Below are 11,591 nucleotides of genomic sequence, written 5' to 3' on the forward strand. Positions count from 1 at the left end.
CAACGAGCGGAGCGCCGGGTGGCTAAAGTACAGCAGGTTGGCACAGTAGGGGGCACAGGTGGTGCATCATCCAGTGATCTCAGTCAGTCGACCCGTGGCACCTGGGTCTGCCCCGTGACCTCCTGCCAGCGGGCGTTCGACACTTCACGTGGCCTCAGGGTGCACATAGCTTGGCACAAGCGTCGTGGTAACGTCACCGCCACTTAGTGGCAATCAAGAACTGAGATGATGGATTCTATCTTAGCAATCATTGGAAAGATTTGATAAATCATTTCAGTTCTTGATTGATTGTTAACGCTTACAGTGGCTTTCAGACAGCATACATTATAAAAAATTTCGTCTCCCCCCTCCTCTTTTCAAAAAAATAGATGGACTAGTCCTGGGCAAACTGCCAATCGCTGCGCGTGACACCAACGTTTTTTATAAATAAATAAATGTGCCGTTTTAAAAATAAATTTATGCAAACCTACACACCTGATGATGACCGTTTGAGTTATGGTCGAAACGTCGTGAGAATTTTTTATTGTTTTTATATATATTTTGTTATTTTGTTGTTTCTCTTCAACGTGACTTTACCGAAAAAACTAGGAGCATGGGGTATTTGCGTGAATGCGTCCTTCGTGTGCAAATGTTGTGACTTTCCTGGCCTGAAGGCCGTCAATGTGTTGGACCCTTATTGGTGCACAGCGTCTCAACAACAGCAGTGGGGTTTGCTTCAACCGATAGGTACGAACATCCAGACGTGAATCAGCAAGGACCATTTCTAGTCCCAGTTAGACAAAATCTACGTCAACACGTAAGACAAAACTACAATTGGTGTTGTAGAGAATGTACCTCCTCCTATACGTGTAACTTTTAAGTGGTATGCCTTGTAACTGATGAATGATCCGAGCGTGCTCCCTATTTCAAAGACGATGAGTTGCTCCAGAGGCAGACGCTTCGTGAAACACAAAAGTACCCTTTGACCAGTATCACAAGAACAACGGGTCTCACCTGAGTTCTCTGTACAGGTTACTTACAAAACACACACACACACTTTGTCCTAAGATCACTTAATCAATGTTTGACCCTCAGACAAAATGTTACATGTACGCGCACAGTCAGACAAGTATTCATTCTAAATCATTGACGGGCATATTAACATTGAATTACTGCAGCGAAATTGACTGCATCACGTTACATCGTATTAACAAGAAGTAATTTTACAAATACGCACCGTCTGCTTAACAGTGTATGTACAACGTACTATTGTTGCGTCATTCAAAACGAGTAGGCCGTTGCATGCTGGCGTCTGGGTCAAAATGTAGCAAATTCTAAACATTACGCTACAAATAATAGATCACGGCGTTTCGATGGCAACACAAGCAATCGTCATCAGGTGGGACAAGCACAGCAGCAATAAGAGGAAACTGCTGGAGTAGGCGCCTACTACTTCAGCAGTTTCTCTTGCTGTGGTTGTCCCACCTGATGACGATTGCTTGTGTTGTGATCTAAACGCCGTGATCTGTTATGTTTCTACCCACGTGGTGACTTTACCGAAATAACTCAAGAGTGTGGATTCCTGCAGTCACGAAAGCTTCAAATCAAGATTACCTACAAACTACACAACTGAGATGACGCATCGATCATCACCCCCTACTTACAGGCTCTTGTCCACATGCAGGCTGGTGCAGGGCCACCACCTTGTGCCACACAAGGGCAGCTGCTACTTGGGGATGCTCTTCGAGTGCTTCAGACGAGGTACGACACAAAACTCTGAGTTGCCAAGGCGATAAAGCAAGCACCGTGTAAATGCAAATATTATAACATAGTGAATGCTTGGGAGCTTATTGTCTCTCGCTCCTGGCTAGAGATCTACCCAACCCACAGGTCCACAAAGATTGGCCGCCGTTACTCTGCAGGTTGCACCTAGGAACTGAGTGTTCAACTTCACGTTCTTGTCATTAAAGGCCTGTGACAAAGGTGTATCTATTGGAGCGACATCGTCTGAAGCTTACACATCTACCGGGTCTCCACTTGACTTTGGATTGTCTCGGAGGAAGTCCACCCACACCTCCACTTCCACAAACTGCTGGGAGTTGCCTCACTCTGCCTCCGTCAGAATTCTCCTCCTGCTTCACGTTGCCTCCATCGATGTGAAGGTCCCATTTTGGAGTTGAATCTTCATCTTCACATTTCACCTTCACTTCTTCGTTCTTCACCATCACTTCTTCCCTCTTCACCTTCACCTCTTCACATTTCACCTGCACCTCTTCATATTTCACCTCGCTACCTTTAAAAGTGTCCAAGCTGGGATTTTCTTCCGGTTCGTGTTTCATGAGGGATGGGCTCATTGCGGCACTTTGACTTTCACAAGCTGATTTCAGACTCCACTCCTTGCAGATCTTTTGATGCTTCTGTGTTCTCTGGTGTAGTTGAAGATTTGATGAATGTGCAAAAGCCTTCCCGCACACACTGCACTTGAAGGGTTTCTCTCCCGTGTGTGTACTCTGGTGTACTTGAAGATTTGATGAATGTGCAAATGCCTTCCCGCACACACTGCACTTGAAAGGTTTCTCTCCCGTGTGTGTTCTCTGGTGTGTTTTAACAGATGAATCTGAAAATGAATTCCCACACACACTGCACTTGAAGGGTTTCTCTCTCGTGTGTGTTCTCTGGTGTGTTTTAAGAGTAGATTAATCTGAAAATGTCTTCCCACACACACTGCACTTGAAGGGTTTCTCTCCCGTGTGTGTTCTCTGGTGTTTTAAGAGCGGATGACCGTGAAAATGTCTTCCCACACACACTGCACCTGAAGGGTTTCTCTCCCGTGTGTGTTCTCTGGTGTTCTTTAAGAGTAAAGTTCCAACCTGGAGCAAAGTTCCAACCTGGACATCGATTCCCATACTCGCTGCTACTCAATTGACATCCCTACGAGAGAGGCTCTACCTTGGTAAACAACAACCACCACAACCACCACCACCACAACGATGAGAATTTCTCACCTCGGATTTCAGTGCAAGCGCGCACATGGCAACTTCCTGTTGCGTCGCGACAGCAGGAAGTAGTATGACGTCACTTCCCTCCCAAGAGCGGCTCTCCAACTGAATAAATTATGTTAATGAGGCCGGCCCATATGTCGAGGGATGGGGGCGTGGGCGCTGAATAATCTCGCGACGGCTTTAACGAACACATTATGTTAATGAGTCGCCAGTCACTGGGCGTAGCTTTGCCCAAATAAGGATTGCCACTGGAACGATATCGGCAGTGACCCGAGCGGAGGTGACGTCACGCTCAAGAGCGCGGTGGATGGGGGAAGGATGAATACCTTGGTGACATGACATCACTAGCGAGGTACACCTCCCCCTGGCGTTTCACGCCGATGAGGTAATGCAGAGTGGTGACGTCACAGAGTTGGAGTTTAAGTTGATTTAGATTCATTTTCTATTGCTCCCTCCCTTGGGTGCGTAGGCTCAGCAACGTGGACATTATTGTGTATACACTGTGTGTGTACACTATGTGTATACACTGTGTGTGTCACTGTGTGTGTGTACACTGTGTGTGTGTACACTGTGTGTGTGTACACTGTTTGTGTCCACAATGAACCAAACCCCCGGTAAGGCCATCTACTTAATGACGAGAGAAAATTCACACGAAATGTCCTTTTCAATTAAGTCTTCCAGATGTAAATTGATACAAGCTTTTAATGAGGAAATAAAATCATCTAATCCAAAACACAACACAATTCAAAGATGTTTCATTTTAAAACTTCAAAACGGAGCACGGGATACTTGCGTGAATGCGTCCTTCGTGTGCAAATGTTGTGACTTTCCTGGCCTGAAGGCAGTCAATGTGTTGGACCCTTATTGGTGCACAGCGTCTCAACAACAGCAGTGGGGTTTGCTTCAACCGATGGTTACGAACATCCAGACGTGAATCAGCAAGGAGCATTTCTAGTCCCAGTTAGACAAACTCTACGTCAACACGTAAGACAAAACTACAATTCGTGTTGTAGAGAATGTACCTCCTCCTATACGTGTAACTTTCAAGTGGTATGCCTTGTAACTGATGAATGATCCGAGCGTGCTCCCTATTGCAAAGACAATGAGTTGCTCCATATGCTTCGTGAAACACAAAAGTACCCTTTGACCTGTATCACAAGAACAACGGGTCTCACCTGAGTTCTCTGTACAGGTTACTTCCAAAACACACACACACACTTTGTCCTAACATCACTTATTCAATGTTTGACCCTCAGACAAAATGTTACATGCACGCGCACAATCAGACGCGGTATTCAATCTAAATCATTGACGGGCATATTAACAAAATTGAATTACTGCAGTGAAATATCCTGCATCAGGTTACATTGTATGAACAAGAAGCTATTTTTAAAAATACGCACCGTCTGCTTAACAGTGTATGTACATATTCTTGGTTCTTTCGGTAAAGTCATGTAGAAGGGAAACAATAAAATAATCAAAATATAAAACAATACAATTCTCACTGAAGTCGAAACATCGTGAGAATTCTATTGTTTTATATTTTTATTATTTTATTGTTTCCCTTCTACGTGGCTTTACCAAAAGAACGAAGAATATGAATCCCTGCAGTCACGAAAGCTTTAAATCAAAAGTGTATGTACACCGTACTATTGTTGCGTCATTCAAAACGAGTAGGCCGTTGCATGCTGGCGTCTTGGTCAAGATGTCGCAAATTCTAAACATTACCTACAAATAATAGATCACGGCGTTTCGATGGCAACAAGCAATCGTCATCAGGCAGACAAGCACAGCAGCAATAATGAGAAACTGCTGGAGTAGGCGCCTACTACTTCAGCAGTTTCTCTTGCTGTGGTTGTCCCACCTGATGACGATTGCTTGTGTTGTGATCTAAACGCCGTGATCTGTTATGTTTCTACCCACGTGGTGACTTTACCGAAAGAACTCAAGAGTGTGGATTCCTGCAGTCACGAAAGCTTCGAATCAAGATTGCCTACAAACTACACAACCGAGATGACGCATCAATCATCGCCCCCTACTGACAGGCTCTTGGTCACATGCAGGCTGGTGCAGGGCCACCACCTTGTGTCACACAGGGGTAGCTGCTACTTGGGGATGCTCTTCGAGCGTTTCAGACGAGGTACTACACAAAACTCCGAGTTGCTGAGGCGGTTAAGCAAGCACCACGCAAAAACAATTATAACATCATGAATGTTTGGGAGCTTTATGGCTCTCGCTCCTAGTGAGAGATTAACCCAACCCACAGGTCCACAAAGACTGTCCGCTCTTACTCTGCAGGTTGAACCTAGGAATTGAGTGTTCAACTTCACATTCTTGTCATTAAAGGCCTGTGACAAAGGTGCATCTATTGGAGCGACATCGTCTCTGGCTTACACATCTACCGGGTCTCCACTTGAATTTGGATTGTCTCGGAGGAAGTCCACCCACACCTCCACTTCCACAAACTGCTGGGAGTTGCCTCGCTCTGCCTCACAGTCAGAATTCTCCTCCTGCTTCACGTGGCCTCCATCGATGTGAAGGTCGGATTTTGAAGTTGAATTTTCATCTTCACATTTAACCTGCACTTCTTTGCTCTTCACCATCACTTCTTCCCTCTTCACCATCACCTCTTCGCTCATCACTTCTTCCCTCTTCACCATCACCTCTTCACATTTCACCTCGATACCTTTAAGTGTCAAAGCTGGGATTTTCCTCCGGTTCTTGTTTCATGAAGGATGGGCTCATTGCGGCACTTTGACTTTCACAAGCTGACTTCAGACTAAACTCCTTGTGGATCTTCTGATGCTTGTGCGTTCTCTGGTGTACTTGAAGATTTTATGAATCTGCAAACGCCTTCCAGCAGAGTGCACCTGAAGGGTTTCTCTCCTGTGTGTTCTCTGGTGTTTTTGAAGAACAGATGACTGTGAAAATGCCTTTACACACACACTGCACTTGAAGGGTTTCTCTCCCGTGTGTGTTCTCTGGTGTCTTTGACGATTTGATGAATCTGCAAACGCCATCCCGCACAGAGTGCACCTGAAGGGTTTCTCTCCCGTGTGTGTTCTCTCGTGTCTTTGAAGATGTGACACATGTACAAATGCCATCCTGCACAGAATGCACCTGAAGGGTTTCTCTCCTGTGTGTGTTCTCTGGTGTACTTTAAGATGTGGTGACTGTGCAAACGCCATCCCACACACAGTGCACTTGAAGGGTTTATCTCCTGTGTGTGTTCTCTGGTGTTTTTTAAGACCAGATGACTGTGAAAATGCCTTCCCACACACACTGCACTTGAAGGGTTTCTCTCCTGTGTGTGTTCTCTGGTGGGTCTGAACAACTAATGAACGTGCAAACGCCTTCCCGCACAAGGTGCACCTGAAGGGTTTCACTCCCATGTGTGTTCTCTGGTGTCTTTGCAGATTTGATGACTGTGCAAATGCCTTCCCACACACACTGCACTTGAAGGGTTTCTCTCCCGTGTGTGTTCTCTGGTGTATTTGCAGATTTTATGACTGTGAAAATGCCTTCCCACACACAGTGCACTTGAAGGGTTTCTCTCCTGTGTGAGTTCTCTGGTGCCGTGTCAAATTTCCAGTCCGATCCGTGCTGTATGCACGCTGGTCGCATTGTTGACTTGTCATACCGAGCTGCGCTGACTGCATTTGCTCCATCAGACCAATTCTGCGGAGGAAGCGTGAGAGGAAGCGTCAGCTGCAGACAGAAAAAAATAATATCCACACCATCTACACGTCAGTATCGAGGCACAGAGGAATGCATATATAGTCACATGTGACTTACACGTCTATATTCATATATTCATGATGTAGTAAAAACGTTTCCCAAATTCATCACACGGGCTGGTATGGCACACAATGAGAGGGCAAATGGTCATAAACATGCCTGGAAGCCCTCGTATCTTCAAAATGAATGTTCACCCAAAACTCCGAGTACACAATTTCGGCTGTCTGGCTACAAAAGGAATATTTATGAGAGCTAAATTCAGCTGACATAGCAAAGGGTGTTGAAAACAATACTATTTGTGTTATGCAGAAATTCATAAATTAATGTTCAATCGCAACTTAGAGGTGTGAATCCAGGCTCAGATGTCCTTGAATGCTGGGATGAACAGTTCCGATTTCAGCTGCATATGTGTGCTGTGTTCACCTCCTGTTTCCATTCTTATAAAGAGTTCCAGAGGAAAACAAAAGTAAACTACTGTTATACTATAACCTCCGTGTTCAACAGAGTTAATAGACGTTACTGCAAACACAAACTGTACAATGTCACTGGGTAAACAGGCGGTGGCATGTCTAGAATTACGCCTGGCCATCTTAATCTACTTGGCATGAATGCTTCCTCACTCCACCAAGTAATTAATCGAGGATCAATTAACATAGCCGAGGCTAACTGGAGTTTGCGTGTCTCTCTCCGTGGTGAGATGTTAACTACCTCACCTGGTATACAGGAAGTCGTGGGTTCGATCCCGACACTGACGCCTGCTGTATATCTGGAGTTTGCGCGTCTTTGACCGATACACATTGACACACGTATTCTTGGTTCTTTCAGTAAAGTTACGTAGATAGGAAATAACAATAACAGATAATAACAATAACAGATAATACAATTAAATTAAATAAAGACTGCTTGTGTTGCAATCAAAACGTGGGTTTTTTTTGCTTTATTTACTATTTTTTATTGTTATTTTTACTTTATTTTCTATCTACGTGACTTTACCGAAAGAACCAAGAATATTAATTCCTGCAGTCACCAAAGTTTTAAGTCAAAACATTCACACACGTTGACAAAGCCTCACCTTGTGTTGTTGTGGGCAGGTCGCTTCTGATAACAAGAGCGGTATAGCAGCTCAAGCGGGCTTGGCCTGGTGAAAAAAATGAAAACTGCGTGAATATTTACAATAAAACAAAGTTACAAAGTGGCGAGCCAGGTGAAGACAAATTAAACTTAAGCGAGATAATTAAAGTAAACGCAATCAGGCGAGGGCAGGAGGCAAGATCCCGCGCGGCTAGGCCCCGCGTTGTAAAGTTCCAACCTGGACATCGATTCCCATGCTCGCTGCTACTCAACTGACATCCCTACGAGAGAGAGCGAGGCTCTACCTTGGTAAACAACAACAACAATCACCACCACCACAATGAGAATTTCTCACCTCGGATTTCAGTGCAGGAAGCGATAGCTTCCTGTTACCTCGTGACGTCACGCGGTAGCAGGTGACATGACGTCACATCCGGGGTACGAGACACGCTCCTCCCACAATGAGCTTCTCCGTAAATAAATAAAAGTATGAATAAATTATGTTAATGTGCAATTCGATATATAGGTGCTGAACCCGTCGCAATAAACTCGGGACGGCTTTAAAACATTATGTTAATGAGCCGCCAGTCACTGGGCGTAGCTTTGCCCAAATAAGGATTGGCACTGGAACGATAACGGCAGTGACCCAAGCGGAGGTGACGTCACGCTCAAGAGCGGGGTGGAATACCTTGAGGACATGACGTCACTATCGAGGTACACCTCCCCCTGGCGTCTCACGCCGATGAAGTAATGCAGAGTGGTGACGTCACAGAGCGGGATTGGAGTTTGTTGATTTAGATTCATTTTCATTGCTCCCTCCCTTGGGTGCGTGGGCTCAGCTACAACAACAACGTGGACATTATTGTGTGTACACTGTGTGTGTACACAGTGTGTATGTGTACACTATGTGTGTGTGTACACTGTGTGTGTGTGTACACTGTGTGTATACTGTGTGTGTGTGTACACTGTGTGTGTGTACACTGTGTGTGTGTACACTGTGTGTGTGTACACTGTATGTGTGTGTACACTGTGTGTGTGTACACTGTGTGTGTACACTTTGTGTGTACACGTACACTGTGTGTGTGTACACTGTGTCTGTGTGTGTACACTGTGTGTGTACACTGTGTGTATACTCTGTGTGTGTACACAGTGTGTGTACACTGTGTATGTATACTCTGTGTGTGTACACTCTGTGTGTGTTTATACTGTGTGTGTTTACACTGTGTGTGTACACTCTATGTGTGTTTACACTGTGTGTGTGTACACTGTCTGTGTACAGTGTGTGTGTGTACCCTGTGTGTGTACACTGTGTCTGTGTACACTGTGTGTGTGTACACTGTGTGTGTACAGTGTGTGTGTGTACACTGTGTGTGTGTACACTGTGTGTATGTGTGTACACTGTGTGTGTACACTGTGTGTGTACACTCTGTGTGTGTACAATCTGTGTGTGTGTGTACACTGTGTGTGTTTACACTGTGTGTGTGTACAATGTGTGTGTGTGTGTACACTGTGTGTGTTTACACTGTGTCTGTGTGTACACACAACCTCTACCGTCAGCAGTGGATGGGTGTAGCGAGGTGCAATGCCCGCCCCCATCTCTGTGATTAAAACACACAAACACCACTAACCTATAATAATAAAGTGACAGAAAAGGACAAAGAGTACGTTTGACCTGTCAACTGATATAAATTCCACATTTATATGGCGTAGCCCAGTCTCTCCATTGGATGACTCCTGTTAACCTCACACAGAGTAGTACTCAATTTATTGAGCTCTGATGTCCAAACTGTATTTTGAAATTGCAACCTTTAACACTGCGAGACAAACGTTTTAACCACATCACTTTCCAGACAGATATCTCTGCCCAAGTTGGAGCACTCTACCAATGAATCCAGTCATCTGAAATTAACGTTATTGTAACATGCATTCGGAATTCCTTTGGTCGCCCAAATGAGCCTCCGCACCTTGGCATGGATAGCGAGTCCTGCACTCACGTCAGAAGCAATAACGTCCAGCTATTTTATTTCAGCATGGCAGATTTTAAGCCATGTTGACTTGGAATAAACCTCCCCAGGTACTTGGTCCGATTGAAACTGTAAAAATAAAATTGTACCCTTAGGGGTTAGCCTGAATTGAACCCATGAGATCGGATCCAAGCGTAATGCATCAAAGCAGCACTCCCATCTCACTGGGTTTGTACAAAATATCTGTGCTATACACCATACTACTTTACAGTAAAATACTACTATACTTTAGCTGGAATGTAGCATGTTTATGGTAGAGTGGATTATTTGTCAATTTTGATTGAAAATCCGAAGTGTCTTCAGTTATAAGACTCCGTCATTCTTCAAGCTGCATACCAATGTTGACCAAATATTTACATTGCTAAAGGACATTTGCAGATGATACATTATTAATGTTTGAGACAGAGGGACATGCCAATGCACGTGAATGTTTTTTTCAATAAAACATATCAAAACTATACAGTTGCAATGATATTAAAATTAAATCCAAGCAACATTACCATTTTCCCTGCTCCTTGAGTTTGTGCTCAATACTTTAACGTGTACAGGGCCATGGCGATGTGGGGGCCGACGTCCACCCCACCGCCCTCGCTGGGCAGGTGGGGCGCGACGTCCGCCCCTTCCGCCGCCTCCTCCACCGCATCGGTCGGCTCCCGCCGGGCCCCCGCCGACCGAGCGATCGGGCCCCCCGCGCCAGCGCCCTCTCCGAGGGACAGACTCGTGCTGCTGGCTCACGGCCGCACGGAGTAAACCCACGCACCCCCGCGCGCACCGCGGCTATCGCTAACGCAGCGGACAGCGGCACGCTAGCGCCTACACCGGGGAGCGATTACCTCCACGAGCATCCGCGCGCACCGCAGCCGTCGTTAACACGGGGCCCGAACGGTCTCGCACCTGCGGGCGATTATCTCAACGCGCGTCCGTGCACGCCGCGCGCCCACTACGGCTGACGCTGACGCAGCACGCGGCGGCCCACTCGCGTCCACGCCGACGGGTGATGATCTCAACGCGCGAGCTCCGGCCGCGGCTCCGCCCTCGCTCTCGCCGCGCATCCGCCCACGGCGCCGCTCCGCACGGGAATCACACGCGCACCACACCGATGCTCTCTGCTAACTTTTATTCGTGGCGCAAACCCCGCACCGCCCGGAGGGAATATTCTACGAGCCGACCCTAGGTCTACCGCTACCCAAGTCCGCAAATGCTCGCAGGCCCCATCACGTACCTCGCGGCCGTGCTCACGGCGTCGCGCAGACGCCGTGAGAGTCGGAGGGACGAAGACGAAAGGGAACTTTGCCTATCGCCGCCTCGTAGCGGCGCTCGCCGGCGTCCCACGGATTCCGCGAGTGGCTCGAGAAGGCGGGGAGCGTCGCGTGCGACTCGTCGCCGCCGACCCGGCGAAACTTCGCGCGCCCAAACAATTTGAAGCCAACTCAGGGGCGCCGCAATGTGACTCGCTCTGCGAGGGTCGGCCATTCTCCTGGCACCGGGAAACCGCGGGACTTTCATCTCAGAGACCCTTCGGATGAAAACCCGTCGTGCCGGGCAATCCCCCGCCAGGACGCTACGTGCGCGCGCTGCAGGTGCGTGCTCGGTGTGGGGGGGCACGGGGGAGTCGAGGCGATGGCAGAGTTGCTCTGAGACCGTGGCACCACAGCGGATCGGGAATTGCGCTGAAATCCGGCTCACGCAAAAGCACAAAAGGGGCGACCCAACGGGGCCCCGAAATCAAATCGATTCGCCGAGTCGACAAATGTGCACATCGCCCCGGGGATGGCAA

This window comes from Petromyzon marinus, unplaced genomic scaffold, assembly GCF_048934315.1.
Source record: "Petromyzon marinus isolate PM22_M1 ecotype Great Lakes invasive population unplaced genomic scaffold, UKy_Petmar_22M1.pri1.0 PM_G_Scaffold_72, whole genome shotgun sequence".
In the NCBI taxonomy this organism is placed as follows: domain Eukaryota; kingdom Metazoa; phylum Chordata; class Hyperoartia; order Petromyzontiformes; family Petromyzontidae; genus Petromyzon; species Petromyzon marinus.